The following is a 24088-nucleotide window of genomic DNA, read 5'->3' as shown; positions in this document are numbered from 1 at the left end:
CTAGAGAGGAGTGACTGCGAGGACGCGTTCCCAGGAAGGGAACATTAGGCGTCGATCCGGCTTAGATCCATTTCGGATATCTAAGTCGAGATCGTGACTAGATTCCGGTCTCAGAAAGACGGAATCTAAGTCATACTTTTTCTGTTAATTCATACTTTATAAATTGTGCTAACAATCTGTGTTGCAGGATATATTTTGCCTCGGACTAACCTTGTTTTGCAGGAGAAGGAATCTCTGGAAAAAGGTGGTCCAGGCGCCCGGAGGGGATCCGGGCGCCCGGAGGCAACTTTTATCCTCTGCGTCGCCTCACCACGTGGAGCATCCTGACTGGACTTGCCACGTCGCACCAGGGCGCCCGAAAGGAATCCAGGCGCCCGGAGCAGCATATAAAAGAATCCCCAGGGGTGGAGCTTCATTATTATCTCAGAATTCCCAGATTGCTTTGCTGCTTTGTGCTCCAGCGACGCTAACAAAGCTCCGACAACGCGCCCTTGCTCTTTAAGCTTTCTTTTCTGTCGGTATAGCTTTGTGTTTTATTTCATTAGCATTTCTTGCACTCTTTTTGTAATCACATTCGAATTGCTAGTGATTTCCCAACGAAAGTGGTCAAGGACCACAGGCCTTCGAGTAGGAGTCGTCACAGGCTCCAAACGAAGTAAAATCAATTGTGTTCATTTACTTTTCCGCTGCGTACTTTTACACTCGAGTTTTCGAATCGATATTCACCCCCCCTCTATCGAACGATCACGGTCCTACAAGTGGTATCAGAGCAGGTACCGCTCTGATTTGGTGCAACCACCAATCAGACAGGGGGTGAAAAATTAATCTTTTTTTTCGGTTTTCAGTTTTACGTTTAATTTCAAACTAGTATTTTTACCTGTTTTGAATTTTTTTCTCGTTGCAATTAAATCTAAATTGGTGCAACACCAATTTATATACTTCTATTATTTTTCTTCTTCCGCACTACTAATCCAAGACCAAGTCTTGGGATTTTTGTTTTTCTTTTCTTTCTTCTGTGCGCAGGACTAAAATGTCTCAGACAGAAGGATTCAGCACAGTACGACCTCCACTCTTCAACGGGGATGACTTTTCGTACTGGAAGAAGCGCATGGAGGTTTACCTCAAAACAGACTTCGACCAGTGGATGAGCGTTACGAGACCCTATAAAATTCCAGCGGACAACTCCGGGAATATACTGGATCCTGAAGACTGGACAGCAGATTTGAAGAAAAAGGCGTCAGCAGAAAATAAAGCGATCAACACTCTACAGTGCGGATTAACAAGAGAAGAACTGAATAGAGTTGGTCCACACAAAAATGCTAAAGAGCTGTGGGACAAATTGATCGAGCTGCACGAGGGAACGAGCGACGCCAAGGTAACAAAACGAGACCTGCTTTTAAATAAAATTCTTAATATAAAAATGCAGGAAGGTGAAACGGCGAATCAGCTCCACGTGAGGATCAAGGACATCCTCAACGGGCTTCATGCGATAGGTCACCAGATGGAAAATAGAGACTTAATAAGGTACGCATTAAATGCTTTTCCACGTAATAGTTTGTGGGCATCAATCGTAGATGCCTACAAAATTTCTAAAAATCTTTCGAAGTTAAAATTAGACGAGCTTTTCTGTGAATTAGAATTACATGAACAAACTAATGCTGGAGCCGAGAAAGGTATAGCTTTATTTGCAGGTTCCTCCAAAGAAAAGAAGAGCAAGCCTGAATATGAAGAAGATTCCGACCAAGATTCCAAAGACGAAGAACACCTGGTGAACTTGGTAAGAAAAATGTTCACCAGGAGAAAAAGGAGCTTCAGCAAAAAGGACCTTCAAAAGATCAGTTCTCCCTCAGAACAAAAGAACGTGACTTGCTTCGGAAAAAGGGACACTACAAGAATGAATGCTCAAAACTGAAGTTCGACAAACCAAAGTCAACCAAAAAGGCCCTCAAAGCAACGTGGGACGACTCCTCGGACGAATCGGAGGAAGAAGAGCAAACATCAGAGCCACCTCGCGATGATGGCCCGCGAAGAAGAGTCGGAAGATGAAGGCAGTCGAACCCAAACAAACCACGAGTCCGTACTCATTTCCGAAGGCCCAAATGAGGTATATTTTAATTTAAACAAAAAAATTTTTAGAATTATTTCCTGTTTAAATAGTAAATTAATTAAAATAGAAAATGAAAACAAATCACTTCTTGAGGAAAATCAAAACCTCAAGGAACAAATAAAAAATTTAAATCCAACTCAAGATCTAACACTTGAGGAGGAGAATTTATCATTAAAAAATGATATTAACAATTTAAAAGAAATGCTAGAAAAATTTACAACAAGATCAAAAAATCTTGACTTAATCCTGAACAATCAAAAAGTATGTTATAATAAAACCGGACTCGGATACAAGTCGAACTCAAATAAAACTTTTAAGTCATTAATAACTCAATACAAATCAACTAATCAAGCTTGGGTTCCAAAAGCGTGTCTGACCACGCAAGTAGGACTTAATCAATATTATATACCTAAAGAAAAAGTATATTATATAAACTCGATTAAACCAAATAAAAAACCAAAATACAAACCTAAATCGAAAAATTCAAAATTTAAAACTCAACAAAATATAAACTATCACCAAGTTAATTACAATTATAAAAGAAACAGGCACAAACCTAAAACAAAAATTTAAATTAAAGGTCAATAATTCAGGGGGAGGCTCCAGAATAGCTGGCACCTCCAAAATTAACTAACCCGGCAGGCTAATTAGGATTAGTTAAAAAGAGACTAAGTTTAACTTGAATCATGGTACTGGTGAAGTTTTTGGATGATAGTACGTTAGGGAAGCTTGGGCATCGCATGTCTAGAAAGATATGGTTTCGATCTGGTGCATTTGGCCAAGTGGAACTGACCGAAGCTACCCTTAAATGAATCCTAACCAGTTAGACCAAGATTTAGTACTAAGCTCCGTGGATAGGACTATTCGGAAAACCTCGAAAGGTTGGTTACTACTAATGACGTCCATGTGACTCACCAAGCTTAGAAGTTTATCCGAAGATTGCCTATTTGTGGAGACCAAAGCTAAATCTGAATCTAACACAAGTTAAACCAAAACTCCATAATTAAAAATCCAATTTCATCTCACAAAATCATAGGATTCCCTGATTGATAATATAGATCGGGTGAGATGAATAAGGCTTAAATTTGTTTAATTAAAAATTATTTTCAAATTTTCAATTTCAAACTTAAAAATTAATTTCAAAATTTCAATTTTAAACTTAAAAATTAATTTCAAAATTTTAATTTTAAACTTAAAAATTAATTTCAAAATTTCAATTTCAAACTTAAAAATTAATTTCAAATTTTAATTTCAAACTTAAAAATTAATTTCAAAATTTTAATTTTAAACTTAAAAATTAATTTCAAAATTTTAATTTCAAACTTAAAATTTAATTTCAAAATTTTAATTTTAAACTTAAAAATTAATTTCAAAATTTTAATTTTAAACTTAAAAATTAATTTCAAAATTTTAATTCTAAACTTAAAAATTAATTTCAAAATTTTAAACTTAAAAATTAATTTCAAAATTTTAATTTTAAACTTAAAAATTAATTTCAAAATTTTAATTTTAAACTTAAAAATTAATTTCAAAATTTCAATTTCAAACTTAAAAATTAATGTCAAAACTTTAATTTTAAACTTAAAATTAACTTAAATAATGTCTGCTCAAAAATAAAAAGACTAACTTTAAATCCTACTTACTGTAGGAAACCAAGTGGATTTTGGACAGTGGTTGTTCCAAACATATGACTGGAGATCACACCAAGTTCACTCAACTCACTTACAAAAGCTTAGGAACAGTTGCCTTTGGAAACAACGGCAAACTCAAGATAATTGGTGTAAAATATGGTGCCTAAATAATAATTAAATAATAAGGTTATTGGAAAAATAATCTTATTAGATTTTTCAGGAATTTTTAGGAATTTTCTGAGATTTAATCGGAGCTTGTATGACGTATTTTAAGGGGATCAATTATTGGGTTGGGAGAAAGCCTCCTTGGAATACCCAAAGGTGGGAGTTGACTGAGAAATTTAACCTAGAGTTTAATTAGAAATACCTAAGTTATATTAATATTATTTCATTTTCTCTTTACCGTGCCCCAAATCCTCTTCCACCGAACCCTTTTCACCCGAGCTCATCCCCTTTCCTCCTCTCATCGCGCCGCACACACCACCGCCGCCCTTCTCCTCATCGCGGCACCTGATTACCGAGGCCGATTCCCCCTCTTCTCTGTGCCCTAGCCGTCTCCCTCTCTCAGCCCGATGTCGCGCCACACGCCACCGTCCAGCGTCGGTTCTTCCTTCACCTTCCCTTTTCTCTTCGCGATGCTGCCGACCATCGCCCAGAGGACGATCGCTTCTCACTGATGCTGATTCTTGAGAGCCTTCGAGTACCGGTTCCCGAGTTCTGCCTCTTGGAGCAATGTCGTCGTCTCCCTCTCGAGGGTGTTCTTCCTCTTCGAGTCAATGCCCTAGCTTCATCACCGCTCTTCGCCGGATCCTGGATTGGGTAGGTCCATTGCTGTCTCTTATTCACCCGTCGTCTCTTTGCTGTGTTCCTGATCTCATCTCCTCATCGCCAGCGTAGATCCACACCTAGTCGTGCTTTTCATCACTGATCTCCTTCATCCCAAGCACTAGCTCCCGATTGTTGTTGCTTCATCGATCAGCCACAGCCAGCGCTTGAATGCATCTGATTGGATTCAAAGGTTGAAGAGGTGGATAACAATCGAGGCATTGCTAACTCTGTGGATCAGGTTAGTGTTGGATTATCATAGATATGATTGGGTATTTTGTTTAGGGTTCTATGATCAGTTGTTGGATCGATTGTTGAAGTTTTGGTCATTCCTATAGGGAGCATTTCAGCGGCTGTTTCTTCCTTTGCACAGTTGGTAGCAGCTTCGAGTTCCTTTCATAGGATTCCTCTGTTCTGTCTTTAGCCATTGCAGCCACCTTCAAATTGGGAGCTTTTGATCTGCAGTGGTTGTCCTCATGCAGGAGTTATTAAGGTTAGCTCTTATGGTTAAGTACTGATTTGATCGGTAGAAATTGATCTAAGGTGTATTGGATTGATTGATGATGGGTAGATTATGTCTCGTTTAGATCACATAGAAACATGTGGAAGAATTATGCATGTTGGATTCATGATGCTTAGTTGTTGATGGAATTAAATTGGACTGGATAAGTTGGATTGCTAATTCATGCTTTTCTTGGATCGGTTTAGGTTGGTTGATAGTTGACACATTGATTATAGATCTTTAGTTTTGTCTCGTATCCTGTATTTGTAGGATCCGAGTTCGATGTGATCATCTGGAGTTGTTGAAGACGGTTGACACGCACTACGTATAAAGGCGGGTACTTCTTGCTTTATCTCTTTAGTATTTTGATTCTAGTGCATGAGCTTTATGATCAGATAGTTGCTATATCTATCTTGACTCCACTCTTATTTTTCCTGCGTTTGATACTTCCACTCAATCTTTGAGCTACTCGTTTTCTGTATCTATACAGTCTCTCGTTGCTATCGATGATATTTAGCAGATACTATATTACTAGGTATCAGATACCAGATACCAGATGCCAGACATTAGATATTAGGTATTGGATATAAAGACACCTGATACCATGTTTACCTGCTTTGATTACTGTTTATTTATGCTTAGTATTGAGCATGCGGATTCATGTAGCAGACCTGATTTCCTGTTATATATATATGATGACTGTTGCATTATTCGCATCATGTCATTGCATGCATAGCCGACGACTTTGGCTCCCTTGTGGTTGAGACGGTCGTTGGCCTGGGCCGCACGCTCGGCCACTCATGGGTAGTGGTAGCTTGGAGCGTGTCGCATGTCCTGTCATGCCCCCCACTCGCTCACTCATGGGTAGTGTCTGCTGGAGTCGCGGGCAGCAGGGACCCCCGTCGCAGACGTAGCTATTCAGCTACTATGCAACTGTCCCCTCGGCCACTCGAGAGTAGTGGTAGCTGGAGTGTGTACAGTTTTTCATTGTCCCGGCCTCTCGTCCATACTGGGGTCATGGACTTGAGGGGTGGGCGGGAGTGACCATCCGTGCATACGCTATTTTTTTTGATATACCTGCTTATGCTGTTTATGCTTACTTATGCAGTTCTGTTATCACATACCTGTTATATATGCTTGGACACTGATTACTATTGCAGTATACTTTTTATGTGATTCTGGTAGTTATGAGCAGTACTGTAGCGGTTTACTTTATCTCAGACCTTACACTGTTAGCCTAGGATATGGTTTCAGGTATGGATATATATATACTTTGTTTACCCTGTAGTATCTGCTATTTATCTTTCCGAGACTGTATCCTTTTGTATTCCTGTTCTTTATGATACTCATGCACTGTCTATCCTATTACCCGTTGAGTTTTATACTCACCACCCGCATTGGTAATTTCACCAGGTAGCTGATAGCGATGCTAGTACGCTTGGAGGAGGATCCCGACTGTCGGTCCCATGTCACTTCTGAGGATGGTTTTACGGTTTTGGTTTTCATTTTATTGTGAGTTAAACCTTTGAATTTAGCATTGTAATAATTGAGTTGTGGACTTGTTATTTGTATTTGGTTGTTTTGCCGATGAGTCAAGCCGGGCCGGCCCGCGGTGAGTTTTTGTTATTTTATCTTTGTTATTCTTGTTTTCCGCTGTGTTTGACTTTACAACCGTGTGGGATGTATATTATCTGCGTGGTTGTGATATATATTTGTATATGTATTATCTGTGGTGTTATATACCGGTTCTATTTGTCACTGCTACAGGGGAGGTGCTGTCCGATTTTCGTCGGACAACCTTACTCTCGGGGCGTGACAATTGGTATAGGTAATATTGAATTAAAAATAGACTTTATAATTACAAATGTTTTACTTGTTGAAAATTTTAAATATAATCTTCTGAGTATAAGTCAATTATGTGATACTAGGTATAAGGTTAAATTTCTAACCATAGAGTGTTCAATCAAACATCTAGATAATCCTACCATAAGCCTAAAAGGTTTTAGAAAAGACAACATCTATGCCATCAACTTAACCACTTCTTCCATTAAGTGTTATTTAACACAAAAAGAAGAAACATGGTTATGGCATAGAAGAATGTCTCATACCAACTTTAGAAATATAAGCAAATTAAATGGACTAGTGAGAGGCTTACCAAAATTACCTAACATAGATTCAACCATATGTAATGCTTGTCAACAAGGTAAACAAACTAAATCCACTCACAAACCAATAAATCAGCCACAAACCAACTCAATATTAGAACTTCTACACTTAGATCTTTTTGACTCCCATGGAGTCAAATCCATAAATGGAAACTTATATTGTTTAGTCATAATAGATGATTATTCTAGGTTTACTTGGGTAAAATTCTTAAAACATAAAGACGAAACTTTTGAAATCTTTACAAACTTTTGCAAACAGATTGAAAATGAAAAAGATCTTAAAATTAAAAGAATTAGGAGTGACAATGGGGGAGAATTTAAAAATCATAATTTTAACAAATTCTGTCTTGAAAATGGCTACCATCACGAATTTTCATGTCCTAAAACCCCCCAACAAAATGGAATTTGAAATGAGCTTAGTAGGAAAATTAACTTATTTCTTAGGATTACAAATCAAACAAACAAATGAAGGAAATTATATTTATCAACACAAATACACTAAAGAATTACTTAAAAAATTTGGAATGGAAAATACAAAAGAAATAAAAACACCTATGGCAGTAAACACAATCTTAGATAATGACCCAAATGGAAAACCAGTTGATTTAAAATATTATAGGAGTGCAATAGGTAGCCTACTGTACTTAACTGCAAGCCGACCTGATATTTTATTTGCAGTTAGTATGTGTGCTAGATACCAAACTTGTGCTAAGGAATCCCATTTGACACAAGTTAAAAGAATTTTTAGATATCTTAAGGGAACAACAAATGTAGGAATTTGGTATCCTAGGACCAATAATTTTGAACTAATAGGGTATTCTGACTCAGATTATGCTGGATGTAAATTAGACCGCAAAAGCACAAGTGGTGGATGCCAATTATTAGGTTCATCACTTGTCAGCTGGTTTAGTAGAAAGCAACATTGTGTTGCTCTATCTACCACTGAGTCAGAATACATAGCTATAGGCGAATGTGTTGCACAATTATTATGGATGATGCAAACTCTAAAAGATTTCAACTTAAATATCACAAATGTAAAAGTATTAATTGACAACATAAGTTCAATTAACTTAACCAAGAACCCTGTGCATCATTCAAGAACCAATCATATTGAAATCAGGCACCACTTTATCAGGGATCATGTTACTAAAGGTGATATTGAACTCAAATACATTGAGTCCAAATCAAATTTAGCTGACATTTTCACAAAACCACTCCCTGAAAGTGAATTTAGCAACTTACGTCGAAAATTAGGGATGTGCTTAATAGACTAGGGTTTTTCAAAATCGTTTTCAAAAATTGTTTTCAGATTATAAGTTAAACCTGTTTGTTTTCAAAACTTTCCATTTTTAGATTTTCAAAAACAGTTTTGGCCTTAGACTAGTTTTTGAATCCTTAGAAAGCATGTACCCATAGGACTAGTTTTGAGCATCTCACCAAAACCCTAGGCTTACCTTGCTTGTGTTTGCCAAACAATAGAAAGGGGTGAGATGCATAGGCCACTTGCCTAAGACTTAAGATGCTTATTTCAGTGCATCGACATAAGTCTGGGCGTTAAAAACAAAATATATATTAATCAAGTTAAGATTGACCTTAACTTGACTAACCAAGTGAAAGCTGCTATCTTTTGATAAGTCAGTCGGTAACTAAATGGTTAGACATTTGATTTGATGTCAGGTCCAGGGGGAGGAATCAATTAAAATTTTTCGATTTTTCAAAACATTTTTTTAAAAAAAAATTCAAACCTATTTTTGAAAACTAAGTTATTGAATTTCAAAATTAGACGTAGTTTTGAAAATTGAATTTAAAAATCTAGTTCTAAGAATTTGACTTTACTTAATTCTACTTAATTCTACAAAAATTAATTTTTGTAAACTAAACGTAAGTTTATAAACTAAGTCTTTTTAAAAAAAATTTTAATTTTTTACAAACTTGAAAATTAGACTTCAATCAATCTTGAAATATATTTTAAAACTTAGCTTTGAAATCTTGCTTATGTTTGAAAAGAGTTGAAACCTGTTTTTAAAAAAAAATTCTTGAAATTTAGAACTTATTTAGAAGCTATACTTGAAAAATTAGCTATTTTTCACAAAACTTAGCCTTTAAATCTAAATTTTTTTTATATACACCTATTTTTGAAAACTAGCTTTAAAAAAATCAAGTCTTTTATGTTCTTAAGTCTTGAAAGTTGAATCCTTTACCAACTCAGTTTTAGAAAATCAATTTTACCTAGTTTTGAAAAATAGATCTTTTAAACTTGCCTCAAAACTTAGCTCTTTTACAAAAGATAAATTACTAAATATAACTCCCCCAGATTAACTTGACATAACTCCTTACTTTGTCAAACATGCTTATTTTTGATGAATGCCAAAGGGGGAGGGTTAGGTGGGTTAAGTTAGCCAAACCAATTGAAAATATAAACTAACTTAAAAACCTCCACATAATGATGTTATCTGTTTTTCTTGCAAATATCTTCACTAACTTAACCAGGTTGTCATTCTATCAAAAAGGGGGAGATTGTTGGTGCGGTTAGCACTAATGATTTAACCCAGGTTTTGATGAATGACAAATAGGTTAAGTTAGGTTTATTGTTGATCTAACACTCTGATCGAGTGTGCAGGATAAGTCCAGACAGGTCGACGGGCTGACCGGATGTCTGGCACGAAGCCCAGCTAGGTCGACGGGCTGACCGGATAGCTGGCACGAAGTCCAAGCGGGTCGACGGGTTGACCGGACGCTTAGGCACGAAGCCCAGCTAGGTCGACGGGCTGACCGGATAGCTGGCACGAAGTCCAAGCGGGTCGACGGGCTGACCGGACGCTTAGGCACGAAGCCTAGCTAGGTCAACAGGCTGACCAGATAGCTGGCACAAAGTCCAGATGGGTCGACGGGCTGACCGGACGTCTGGCAGGTAAGTAAGGTAAGTCACTGAAGAGGAGTGACTGCGAGGACGCGTTCCCAGGAAGGGAACATTAGGCGTCGACCCGGCTTAGATCCATTTCGGATATCTAAGTCGAGATCGTGACTAGATTCCGGTCTCAGAAAGACGGAATCTAAGTCATACTTTTTCTGTTAATTCATACTTTATAAATTGTGCTAACAATCTATGTTATAGGATATATTTTGCCTCGGACTAACCTTGTTTTGCAGGAGAAGGAATCTCTGGAAAAAGGTGGTCCGGGCGCCCGGAGGGGATTCGGGCGCCCGGAGGTCCGGGCGCCCGGAAGGGATCCGAGCGCCCGGAGGCAACTTTTATCCTCTGCGTCGCCTCACCACGTAGAGCATCCTGACTGGACTTGCCACGTCGCACCAGGGCGCCCGGAAGGAATCCAGGCGCCCGGAGCAGTATATAAAAGTAGCCCCAGGGGTGTAGCTTCATTATTATCTCAGAATTCCCAGATTGCTTTGCTGCTCTGTGCTCCAGCAACGCTAACAAAGCTTCGACAACGCGCCCTTGCTCTTTAAGCTTTCTTTAGTAGCGGTCACCCTCAGCTTTCTTTAGTACATGCCCTTTAAAAGTAAAATACTTTTTTTTTCTTTAAATACTTCTTATAATAAAATGCCTTGGCATTTATTTAAGCACTTAGTGTGCTTTGATTCTAAATTCTGGAATTCAGAATCAACTTGTGACTTTAGTCTTGCTTTACTTGTACTTCTCTCATATATACTTTAAACAAGAGATTCTAAAACCATATTCCACTGATATATAAAAGTATATATATTCAAACAAAACTCAAACAAGCTTGTAAAAACTAACTTATTTTGAATCTTAACAATCCTTTAATCATGCTGTAACTTGAAGGAAATTTAACAACTTAAGCATGCTTGAAATGTAAGGTAAATACATCTAAATAAGCATGCTGTGACAATCAAGGAAAACCATCAAGATTATGTCCGTGCACTAAAAACAACAAAGGATTGAAACCAAACCTTAAACCAAATTTCTAGAGCAAAGGTCAAAATCCAAAACCGTATGCTAGAATGAACACTGCTATTGTTCATTTCACAACAAAAATGCAAAACAAAACCCCGAGAGCTACTCCTACCACAGGTGAGAAGCACTTACATCGGGTTCTTGGACTTACAACCGAAGGGAAATGCTTTAGGGTTTCGGTGGAGCTTCGATTCTACCGGGTCCTTGTATTTCCCGAGTTCTCCTTGTCGGAATGGTCACCCACGGGTGGAAACCGGCCGGAAAACCCTTCGCCGACGCCGGAGGAAGGAAACCCTAGCCTTGGCTGCGGTTTTCGTCCGAGAGAAGAATCGCGCCGTCGGGAGAGGAAAAAGAGAGGAAAAGCTTAGGTTTAGGTCACGGGAAAAACACTTAACCCTTTATAACTTAGTTTTAATTCGATTCCAACTATGCTTAAATCTATTTCTCTCCATACTAGGTTAGTAAAACCATGTAGCTCAGCTGGTTGGCTGGGTTCGGCTGAGATTCGGCTCGGGTCAAGGTCTCGGGTTCGAGTCTCCCCTTCAACGTTTTTTTTTTATCAAAACTTTTTTTCTTTTTGTGACCCTACTAAACGACCTCCAAAAATTGCATAAAAATACTCTAAAAATTCCTAAAAATCTCTAGAATATTTTAAAAGCATTTCTAAATATTTTTATGGACATTTGGAACTCGAAATAAAGAAAATTGGGTCGTTACATCTTTTCTGTCGGTATAGCTTTGTGTTTTGTTTCATTAGCATTTCTTGCACTCTTTTTGTAATCACATTCAAATTGCTAGTGATTGCCCAACGAAAGTGGTCAAGGACCATGGGCCTTCGAGTAGGAGTCGTCACAGGCTCCGAACGAAGTAAAATCAATTGTGTTCATTTACTTTTCCGTTGCGTACTTTTACACTCGAGTTTTCGAATCGATATTCACCCCCCCCCCCCCCTCTATCGAACGATCACGGTCCTACAATAAAGTGTTACACAAATTTGGGAAACAATTTGGTTAAACATTCATTAAGAATTAGAAAAAATGTTTAAAAATAATTTTATAACAGTTAACATTTTAGACAACTAAACATTCATTTCAATAATTGACTTCTAGACTATGGTGAGGCACTAGACCTTCTTGGATATTGGAACAATAACCACTTCTAGACAAAGTCTCTTAAAGAAAAGAAATTTTAAATTTTTTTGTTTTGTTGAGTATATTAAATAGATTATAACAATTTAATCTAAGCATGATCTTGGGGCCCAGTATAGGTTCCTTCCTACTAGATTTATTAAAAATTTGGGGGTACATAATTTCTAAGGATTTTTTTAATTTAACCCCTATGGTTCTTGATATACCAACTTAGTTGTCTGTAATTTAAATTTTGAAACCCTTTTTGAGTTGAGCATGCATAGTCATTTTCTAGTTTTTCTATTTGAATCTTTAATTTTTCATTTTCTATTTTTAAGCAATCATACATTTCTAAGGGACATGATTTTGCTAAGTTTAATTTTAACTTAACATTTCCTTTTTCTAAATTTACTAGATTCTTAGAAAGTACTTTAATAAATTGAAATAAATTTTTAGGAGGTAAGGTACGTACTTCATTTATCTTGTGTTCTGATGCTCCCCCTTCGTCACTGCTTTCTTTAGAGGATCCTCCCCCTTCGTCGATGCTTTCTTTAGAGGATCCTCCCCCTTCATCAATGCTCATCTCTAAGGAACTTTCAACGTCCCTATGGTGATCTGCCATTAGAGCTAGTCTGGCATAGGCCAAAATTCAGACTCAAAGGATGATGACTCATCCCATGTTGCCTTTAGATTCTTGTGTTTTGATCTTGTCGGTCTTTTACCCTTATCTTTCTCTCTCTTCTTTAGTTCAGGGTAGTCATCCTTGATGTGCCCTTCTCCTTAGCAATTGTAGCATCATACCTTCCTTTTGCTTCTGAAGTCCTTTTTTGTCTGCGACTTGAATCTATTAGATTTAATAAATCTATTGAATTTCCTTACTAATAATGTTGCTTCACCTCCATTGATTGAATTCTCAGAGTCTTGATCTGGTTCGTCCTTTTGGTTGGCTTTTAATGCTACGTTATGGGCTATCTTTTCTCCTTTGTTTTGCAAGACTGCACATCTTGATTCGTGAAGTTCAAAAGTGGAAAAAAGATTTTTTTAATGAACTAACTTCAAGGTATTTAGATATGTAAAATGAGTCGACTATAGATGTCCACTCAAGTGTCATAGGAAATGTATTTAAAATACATCTTAACGAATCTCGGTTCGTTACCTTTTCTCCAAGATTCGTGAGTCTGGTGATGAGTTCTTTGATCCTCAAGTACTGATGTGCAACTATTTCGCTTTCTTCCATCCAAAGGCTCGTTAATTGGTTCTGGAGAAGGTCTCGTCTAGTGAGCTTCGCTTTGAAAGTTCCTTCATGCAGCTCCAGGAACTTCTTCCAAAGTTCCTTTGCTGATTCGTAATCTCTAATCCGATTTACTTCCTGGGGTGGAAGTACACTGAGTAGGTGGAACTTGGCTCATTTGTTCGCTACAAACTCTACTTGCTCCTTCTTGATCCATTGGTGTTCTTCCTTTTCATTTCCTTGGAAGTCTTTGGGAGCTATAAAATCATATTTAATTATTAATAGAATTTTAAAATCAGTTTTAAAAAATACCTCCATGTGTTTCTTTCAAGACGTAAATTCTCCCTCAAACTTCGGTGGGAAGATTGTTGGTCGGGCCATCATTTTAGTGTTTCAATTAGTGGTTAGTCCTTTCGAGGTGGTTAGACTCTGATACCAATTGTTGGCACAGCGGGGTTGGCAATAGGAGGTAAATTGCCTGTAAAACAAAATGTTTTCTCGTTCTTTCAACTCAGATTAGTAGCAACAGTATAATTCTAAAAATTAAATTAAATAACTACAAAATGAACGAAGAGGCACAAGATTTACTTGGTTACAACCTAGGTGGTTGTTAATCCAAAATAAATGAAAATCTCTTAAAAGTCTCCTTCGATGAAGGCGAAGAAGCCTCTTACACTTGTTGAATGCTTAGACAGTTACTAGAAAATGAATACAAGAGTTGATTATTAATTTCTAAGTCCAGGGGTCTTTTATAACCCTTGAAAAATCTTATCCGGGGTTGGAAGGCGCCTTCAACAAGCTAGAAGGTGCCTCCAGCAAGGTAAGAAAGGATAAAACTTTATCCTTTTCCAACGACAGTTTTTATCCAGTCGAAGGCGCCTTCAAGAGATTGAAGGCACCTTCTATGAAGGGTTGAAGGCGCCTTCAATAGCTTAAAGGCACCTTCCACTAGAAAGATGCAAGGGCACCTTCAATCCACTTGAAAGAGCCTTCAACAGCTACTACTGAGCTCCAAGTCTTCTCCTTTGGCTCTTCCGCTGCTCCGCTCACTTGGGTGATTTCGGCCAACTGGAATAGGGCTCACCTGAACCCATTGTTTAGCCTTCTCCTCGAGTAGTCTTCCTCCCTGGCTTCTCATCCCTCGGACCATCTCGCTCGTCCTTCTCGTCTGCCAGTGTACTCTTCCGCAGCTCCTTGTCCCTCGGATGCACCGAGCTCGTCAACTCTCTTCTCATGCCATCCTTCTCGCTAGTTGCGTCTTCCGCTCGACTTCTTGTATTCTTAAGCTCCTGCACACTTAGACACAAGGATCAAACACACATGATCTAACTTAACTTGGTTATCACATCAAAACTACCACGGGGTACTAACAACTTCAAAAAGGGTTTAATATTTTTATTTTAATAAAAACTTAAATATTTTTTATAAAATATCATTTTCAATGTTTTCACTTTTTTTATTTCTTTTTTTTTTTTGAAAATTTGACTTATGAACTTAAGATAGGATGGAAGTGTAGGATCATAAAGCGCTAGAGGGGGGGTAAATAGCACTCGTAGCTTTCGCTTTCATTTTGAGTAAATATGTAGTGGAAAATAAAAATACACAATGCAAAGATCAGGATTTTTTACTTAGTTCGGAGCCTGTGGTGACTCCTACTCCAAGGGTCGCACGTAAGAGTGCTTTCGGTGGATAATCACTATAAATTCGCAGAATTACAAGTACAATGATTAAATGCAGTAATGGAAATTATACCAACAAATAAGAATAGAGAATTTAAAGCTTCCAATCGTCGGAGTCGAGTTACGGCATTGTCGGATGGTCTTTAAGTAGCTCGAAGAAGTGAAAGTCGTTCATTGTATTGTCCTCAAGCTCTTGGTGGAAGCTGCTTTTATAGGTTGTTCCGAGCGCCCGGAGCCCCTCCGGGCACTTGGACTATTGGTGTGGTTAGCACTAACGGTCTAACTCAAGTTTTGATGAATGGCAAATTAGGTTAAGTTAGTTTCGTTGTGGTCTAACACTCTGATCGAGTGTGCAGGAGAAGCCCAAACACGTCGATGGGCTGACCTGATGTCTGGTATGAAGCCCAGCTAGGTCGACGAGCCGACCAGATCGTTGGCACGAAGTCCAAACGGGTCGATGGGCTAACCAAGCGTTTGGCACGAAGTCCAGCTAGGTCGACGGGCTGACCGGATAGCTGGCACGAAGCACAGACTGGTTGAAGGGCTGACCGGATGTTTGGCAGATAAGTGGAGGTAAGTCATTGGAAGGGAGTGACTGTGAAGACGCATTCCCGGGAAGGGAACTTAGGCACCAATCTGACTTAGAACCATTTTAGAACTCTAAGTCAAGATATTAACTAGATTCTGGTCTCCGAGAGACGGAATCTAACTAATATTCTGTTTAATTTTAAACTATGCTAATACTCTGTGTTGCAGGATATATCTTATATTTGCCAACGGACTAACGTTTTCTTGCAGGAATGAATCTGCTGAAAACTAAGGGTGGTCCGGGCACCCGGAGGTCCGGGCGCCCAGGAGGGATCCGGGCGCTCGGAGGTGAAAAATTATCCTCAACGTCATTTCGCCGCGTGGAGGTCCCTGGTTGGCTCCGCTACATCGTAATCAGGGCGCCCTGAAGGTTTCAGGCTCCCCGAACCTCCTATATAAGGAGGGTCAAGGTTGAAGCTCCAACATCAACTCACGATTCGATCTCTGGTGCTCCTACAACGCTGCTGACAACGCTCTGCTTTTTCATTACTCTTTTTCCTTGTCAGTATTCATTTTTTTATTAGCATTCGTGTACTTTAAGTTGTAAATATTTTTGAATTGCTAGTGAATTGTCCATCGAAAGCACCCTTGTGCACGGGCCTTGGAGTAGGAGTCGCCAAAGGCTCCGAACCAAGTAAATCCTTGTGTTCCCTTTGGATTGTTTACTTTTCCGTTGTGCTTACTCTTTCGAAAATTTTTAAATCGTTATTCACCCCCCCCCCCCTCTAGCAAAACTCTACTTCGAAAATTTTCAAAGAAGGTACCGTTCTAATTTGGTGCAACCACCAAGCAGACAGGGGGTGAAACCTTTTTTTTCAATTTTCAGATTTTCAAAATTTTCCAAACTGGTACTATTACCTTTTTGGAAACTTTTTTCATAACAATCAATCTGAATTGGTGCAACACCAATTTAGTTCTTAAATTACTTCTTTCTTATCCCGCACTACTAATCCAAGACCTAGTCTTGGGACGCTCTTGTCTATTTTTTTTTTTGTGTGCAGGATGTCTTAAATTGAAGGCTTCAACACAATACGTCCTCCCCTGTTTAACGGGGATGACTTTTCGTACTGGAAGAAGCGGATGGAGGTCTACCTGAAGATGGATTTCGACCAATGGTTCAGCGTCACAAAAGGCTACAGAGCACCAGTTGACAACTCCAGAATTTCACTGGACCCGGAACAGTGGACTCCGGACATGACAAGGAAAGCATCAATAGACTACAAGGCACCCAACATGCTACAATGCGGACTAACAAAAGAAGAGTTGAACCGGGTAGGACCACACCAGAATGTGAAAGAACTTTGGTACAAGTTGATCGAGCTACACGAAGGAACGAGCGACGCCAAGGTAACGAAACATGATTTGTTATTAAATAAGCTATTTAACATTAAAATGCAAGAAGGAGAATCAGCAAGTCTGCTTCACGTGAGGATCAAGGATATCCTCAATGGTCTCCATGCAATAGGACATCAAATGGAGAACCGAGACTTAATAAGGTATGCCTTGAACGCTTTTCCACGCAATAATTTATGGGCATTGATAACATGCATTTTTGTGCACTATTTTGGCTCTTATTACTTAGCATTTTTATCTTCTCACATGCTAATTTTGTATTTATATTACATTTTGTGAGTTGGATATATTTTGGACTTAAATGTAAATTTCCTACAAATTATGGAATTTAATTTCATATTTTATGTGATTTTGTAGGGAATTCAAAGAGTCATCGATTAGGGTCGAATCGGATCGAATTTGCCTTAATTTGAAGGTCAAATGAGAAAGATCAAGCTGAATTAATGTGGACTGTTGATCAAGATCCAGTGAGATCCTGTCCCTTCAGTCAGATCAAGTGATCCAACCTTTTATCATGATTTAAAGTGATATGGACCGTTGATCGAGATCAAGGCATCCAAGGGTTCATCTAAGAAGTGGAGCTCCAATTTAAATTTGATCCAAAAATCTACTCTTCAAACCCAATCCAAAACCCATTTCAAGCCCAATTTCAAAAACCCAATTTCCTTCTCTCATATTGGATCTGATTTTTTCCCTTATTCCAAAAATCCTTCCCTCCTTAACCAAAATCCAAATTTGAACGAGAAGCTACAATACCCGCATGATACAATGCCGATCCGACCATTCTGCTCGCTATTTCTCTTCATCGCGCGGCTAGGGCACGAGGTCGGCCCTCCACAGCACTTCCCTTCTTCTTCTTCCTCACCTCCAGTCGGTGGCTTCTCCTCTTCTCTTCACTACTGCCGGTCGGCCAACCACAGCCTATCACTCCTTCTCCTTCTCAGATTCCATCGACGACGGCAGAGGCAAAATCGGCAGGGGGCAACAAGCTCTGATCATCTTCACCTCACTAGAGGGGTTCTCCGGTGTGATCTCCTCTGTCTGGCTACTTTTTGATAGCTCCGCTTCTTGGGGTTCATGTGGTGGAGCAAGGAGGAGGCGGCAGCAGGTATTCCACCATTTCCAACCACTTCCAGCGAGGGTTCTCTATTGGAAGATCAATTCACCATCATCGTGTCGAAGCGTGCAGCATTCTGGCAGTGAGCTTCTATCCACCGGCTTTGGGGGTTCCGAGCCGAGTCTTTCGTGTGACAGCGAAGGGTAGTCTTTGGTAATTGGAAGCGGATGTGTGAATTGTGGTTGGATTAGTTTAGTTTTCTTGGTTTAATTCTGTCTCTTTTATCATTGTTGATGTTTGTGTTGAATTGTGGTTGAATGCTTGTATTAATTTGATCTTCCATGTTTAAATTGCACACACTATGATCAATTTGATTAATGCTCACAACATGTTCAATGAAATGATTCAACCAGTAGTTAGGTTTTATTTGATACATTTTAACTTGTTTAATTCTAGTTTTGACTTGTTCTTTCAATTTTGTTAAGTTTTGTTTTGATTGAATACAATTAGGGTAGATTAGCTGATGTTTTGTTACATGCTTTAGGTTCCGTTACATGTTAGTTTTGTTATGCTTTATTTCATATTGTCTTTTGTTTCTGCAATGGTAGTTAGGTTAGACTTTATTTTTATTACTTGCATTGTCTTCATTTACTATATTAGCTTTCATTTAATGTTTTATCATTTTGTTCCTTAGTTTAATTGTGTTGATAGTTAATCCATAGCGTAGTATGACAATGCATTATGAATTAATTATTCGCACTTAGTTAGATTTCATTGCAACATTAGATTAGTTTCTTACTTGCTTTGCTTTTTAATTTGTTAGGTTTAGAATCAAAAACTCAAACCCTCATTTTCATATTGAAAATCCCAAAATAGAAATAATATACTACCCTAAGTTTACCATCCTATCGTTACTTTCGTTGGCGGATGACCCGAGTCATTTCTATGCTACATTAGCATAGGAGGGGTTTGGTACTTCATTGTTTGATGTCCAATTCACGACAAATTGGGTGATAATCAAATTGTCGTCGTTGCCGAGGAAAAATAACAGTGTTTGGTAATCTTAGGATTGTTTTTTCTATTTTTTTCTCTTTTCTTGTTCCTATTTTTTGTGATTGCAAAAATTCAAAAAAATATTGTTAGGGGCTTAATTATTTCATCTCTTGTATGCATGTGTGCTATCTTGTCTATTTCCTGTGTCTTTTGATGGTATTTTCATGAGTGTTTCAGGTAAGACCAGGAAATCTCTTGTAACAACCACCCTCCTTACTACTTCTCTGAGGGTGACCGCTACCGATTCTACTATCTTCACATAACTAATGCTACTCACTATTAACACTAGAGATGCTTTTACCCATTTATATATCAAGAAATTCACATGTCTATTAGAACTTTAAACTGCTATCATTTAAAAAAAAAAAAAATTCTTACTAATTAAACATGCAAAAAGGTGTAACATAATCAAGTGTAGCATGTAGGCAATGAAACTTGCTTGTTACTTCTATTAAATACTTAATAGCAGATTCATTAATAAAGGCAGATTTCCATTCAACAAGAATAAACTTCATAGCAGATTTAAACCTTTAAATGTTAATACTCTACAGCATGCATCAATACTGGCAGCACATAAGGCAGCATACTACAAGTGGTCAAATACTAATACGCACATAGCATTACTAATCTTATATCCTCACTACAGCAACCCAGAAACAAATTCCAGCATGCAACAGGAATCCCAAAGGCAGATAAGTATTTCGGCAGAGGCATTTTTTTTTCCAGGTTTAACCAATGCAATCCAAAACCGAACCTCATGGTAGATTACATTTCCAGCAGAGTATAAAGGGGTAATCAGCAAAAGCATTTAACGATCTGAATAAGTCCAGCAATGTAATCAGGCTAAAAAATATAGATCTCTACGGATTAAATTTCTCCACGGCAGAAAACTCACAGCAGGTGAAAATTTCCAGCATGCATAAGGAGAACTTCTGAGCATTTTAAAACCAAGCATTTTACCAAGCATCATCTATGCATTTAATCATCCGAATGGTTCCAGAACTCAACAAAACAAAAGTATTTGACCAACTTCAAAACAGTAAAACAGGGAGAGCATAAAGAATCTGAATTTTTTATTAATTCTCCTAGTTATTTAAGAAGAAACCTAAATAATTTAACTTGCAGAAATTTAAAAGCAAGGTCCCCAAATCTTCCATCTCCGCCATCCACACACACATCACCAGTGTCTCCTTGTCGCCTTCTTCTATGCCATTCTAGCCTTTCCTTTATTTTTATCCATATCTGTAGTAGGAGGAAAAGTAGCATCTATAAGCTAAAAGCTTAGTAAGTGCTTTCTACTCACAAAATCCGATAAGGAATGCATAAACATTAAAGAAAACAGAGAGTACATGCTCAACATGAAAATAGCAATATAGAACTACATCATGCATCTCTAAAGGAAACAACCATTTAACTTGCTAGAATTTGCAACTTGGATAAAGGAACTTGTTCTATTTGTTTCCAAATTAATACTTTTATACCTTAAAATAATATTCAACTTTACTTGGGCCCGGCATTGTACCACTTTGCGCGCCTTTCTTAATGAGAATTGAGGTAGCTAATCCCAAAACCATTAAGACACTTCTATACCTTATGTCTAGGGGCAACTTGGAGCCCATCCCTTGGACCTTGTGTCCGGTACATGCCCTTTAAAAGTAAAATACTTTTCTTTATATACTTCTTTAATCACTTCTTCTAAATAAATGCCTTGGCATCTATTTAAGCACTTAGTGTGCCTTGATTCTAATTTCTGAAACTTAGGATCAGATTGCATCTTAGTATTGCTTTGCTTGTACTTCTCTCATTTATTCAGCAAACAAGAGATATTTAACTACATGGCACTGATATAAAATATTATCCAGTACATATTCAAACAAAACTCCACAATAATTAAAGAAAGAACTACTATATCACTGAAATGTAACCGGATATATATTCAAACCGATTCCAACAGAATTCCTCAGCCACTAAAAGGAGAATACATGGTCATAAGGAACAACTTTTAAGCAGCTCATGGCAGTAAGAGTTTTCCACATTTCAAGCTTGTAAAAACTAACTTATTCTTGACTCCTAACAATCATTCAATCATACAATGGCTTGAAGTAATTTATATCTACTTAAACATGCTTGAAGTGTAAGATAAATACATCTAACTAGCATGCTGTGGTAGTCACGGAAAACCTTCAAAACTTCTGTTCGTGCACTAAATAAAAACACCAACAGATTTAAACCAGAAAAACTATACCAATTTGCTAGATCAAGGTCAAATCCGAAACCACAAACTAGAATGAAAGGCTACTGTTGTTCATCTTACAACAAAACACAAATAAAACCCGAGAGCTACTCCTACCGCAGGTGAGAAGCACTTACCTCCGGTTCTTGGACTTACAATCCGAAGGAAACGCTCTAGGGTTTCGGTGGAGCTCCGATTTCTCCCTTTTTCTTGTGTTTCCCGAGCTCCCCTTGCCGGAATGGTCACCCACGCGTGGAGACCGGCCGGAAAACGCCTCGCCGACGTCGAGAGGAGGAAACCCTAGCCTTGGCTGCGGTTTCGCCCGAGAGAGTCGGCGCCGTCGCGAGAGAGGAGAGGAGAAATTTCGAGAGAAAGTTTTTTAGGTTTTCCTCTCTTAACTTAACCTCTTTTTATAACCTAGTTTGAATTCGATTCCAACTATGCTTAAATCTATTTCTCTCCATACTAGGTTAATAAAACACGCGCAGTCCAGTTGGTTAGTCGGCTCTCAACCAAACCAAGGGTCTAGGCTTCGAATCCTTATCCGCGCACCTTTTTATTTTCAAAGTTTATTTTCGGTTTCTAAAATATCGCTTAACTATGCTATAAACTTAATTCTTTCCTTATAAGGTTAACAAAAAACCTTGTAGCTCAGCTGGTTGGGCTGGGTTCAGCTGAGATTCGGTTCGGGTCAAGGTCTTGGGTTCGAGTCTCCCCTTCAACGTTTTTTTATCAAAACTTCTTTCTTTTTGTAACTCTACTAAACGACCTCCAAAAATTACATAAAAATACTCTAAAAATTTCTAAAAATCTCTAGAATATTTTAAAAGTATTTCCAAATATTTTATGGACTTTTAAAACTTAAAATAAGGAAAATTGGGTCGTTACATCTCTTGTGTGTTATTAGCAGTTTCAGTGTCTTCAGAATCTCAGATTTGATAAGTAAAATGAAGAACAACACTGAAAAGACTCTCAAAGAATTTTGGGCACCAGATTTGTCGGTTGATTCATTCTACATTCGGTATTCTGATTTAGAGACAGACTTTGAGCTATGGCATATTGTGCATCTACTACCGAAGTTTCATGGACTTCCTGGTGAAGATCCCAACAGACATCTGCATGATTTGGAGATGGTTTGTTCTTGTAACGACCCAATTTTCCCTATTTCAAGTTCTAAAAGTCCATAAAAATATTTGGAAATACTTTTAAAATATTCTAGAGATTTTTAGAAATTTTTAGAGTATTTTTACGTAATTTTTGGAGGTCGTTTAGTAGGGTTACAAAAAGAAAGAAGTTTTAATAAAAACGTTGAAGGTGAGATTCGAACCCACGACCTCGGGTCAGACTGACCCAAGCAAAACCGGCCCAACCAGCTGAGCTACACGGTTTTGATAACCTTATATGGTGAGAATTAAGTTTATAGCATAGTTAATGATTAGTGAAGTAATTGGAAAAAAATGCGCGGCTGAGGGATTGAAGCCGAGACCTCTTGTTTTGGTTAAAAACCGGTTAACCAGGTGTGCCGATGAGTTTTGTTAATTAAGGAAAGAACGGATTATATTTAAAGTATAGTTCGGTTTAAACCCTAGTATAAGAAAAGGAATTTAGGTTTCTTTTCGGAAAAGCAAACATTTTCTCTCAAAATCTTCTCCTCTGCTCCTTGCGTGCGACGGCGCCGCTTTTGCCCGAGCGAAGGAAATACGAAGCCCTAGCTTCGTCTCCGGCGGCCGGCGAGGGCTTTTCCCTGTGAGATCTTCACACTCGCGAGACCCCTTCATCGAGGAGAAGGTGTTGCCGCAAGGGATCACTGGAATCTTCACCTTTCCGTAAACCTTAAGGGCTTCCTTCTCGGTTGTAAGTTCAAGCAAATCACGGTGAGTTGCTTCTCACCTGCAGTAGGAGTTGCTCCGAATTTTCGGGTTTCGTTTCCTTGCTTCCGAATCTTGTTGTGCCGAGTAGAAGAATATGCTAGGGTTTTCTTCCTTGCTTTGTTGAGATGCCATTTTCGGATTTATATATGTAGCCTTGGAATTTAGTTTTGCTGCCAAGCAATGAGCATGAGATAGTTTAGATATTTTGTGGCTTAGTTTAGCATTTCAGCAAGCAGAATTATGCTAGGAAAGGGGCACGATCAGCCTTGTTACTTGGTTCCAGTAGTAGATTCTATGTTATTTGTAATTGTACACATTGCTATGTGTTTATTGAGTTCTCTAGATTTGGATTTCTTAAGTTTCAATTCAGCAAGTTGGATTCTTGCTTTTGGGTGGCTGCTGTGAGTTGATAAAAGGGAGAAGAAGGGATTTGAATGGTTTTAAGTCTGTTCTAGTTTAAAACATGTGGTGTTAGCTTTGGATACTTGCTGTTTTAGATTTCTTTTGAATTTAGTTCATTCCTGTGGACTCAATTCTTCAGCTTTCTTTTGGCTGCCGTGAGTTTTATAGGAAGTTGAGAAGAGGTTTTAGGTAAATGGAGTAGTTTCCATTAGAAATTAATTGGGCAGGTGTAATTTCCCCTTGCTGCCATGAAACTTAATTTAAACTGTGTAATATTGAACAGCTTATTTGTAGCTTAGTTTTACCTTGTTATATTAAGCACAAACAACA

This window comes from Zingiber officinale, chromosome 10A (assembly GCF_018446385.1).
Source record: "Zingiber officinale cultivar Zhangliang chromosome 10A, Zo_v1.1, whole genome shotgun sequence".
Lineage (NCBI taxonomy): Eukaryota > Viridiplantae > Streptophyta > Magnoliopsida > Zingiberales > Zingiberaceae > Zingiber > Zingiber officinale.
The sequence above is the reverse complement of the archived record's forward strand: the minus strand, read 5'-3'. Positions refer to the sequence as shown.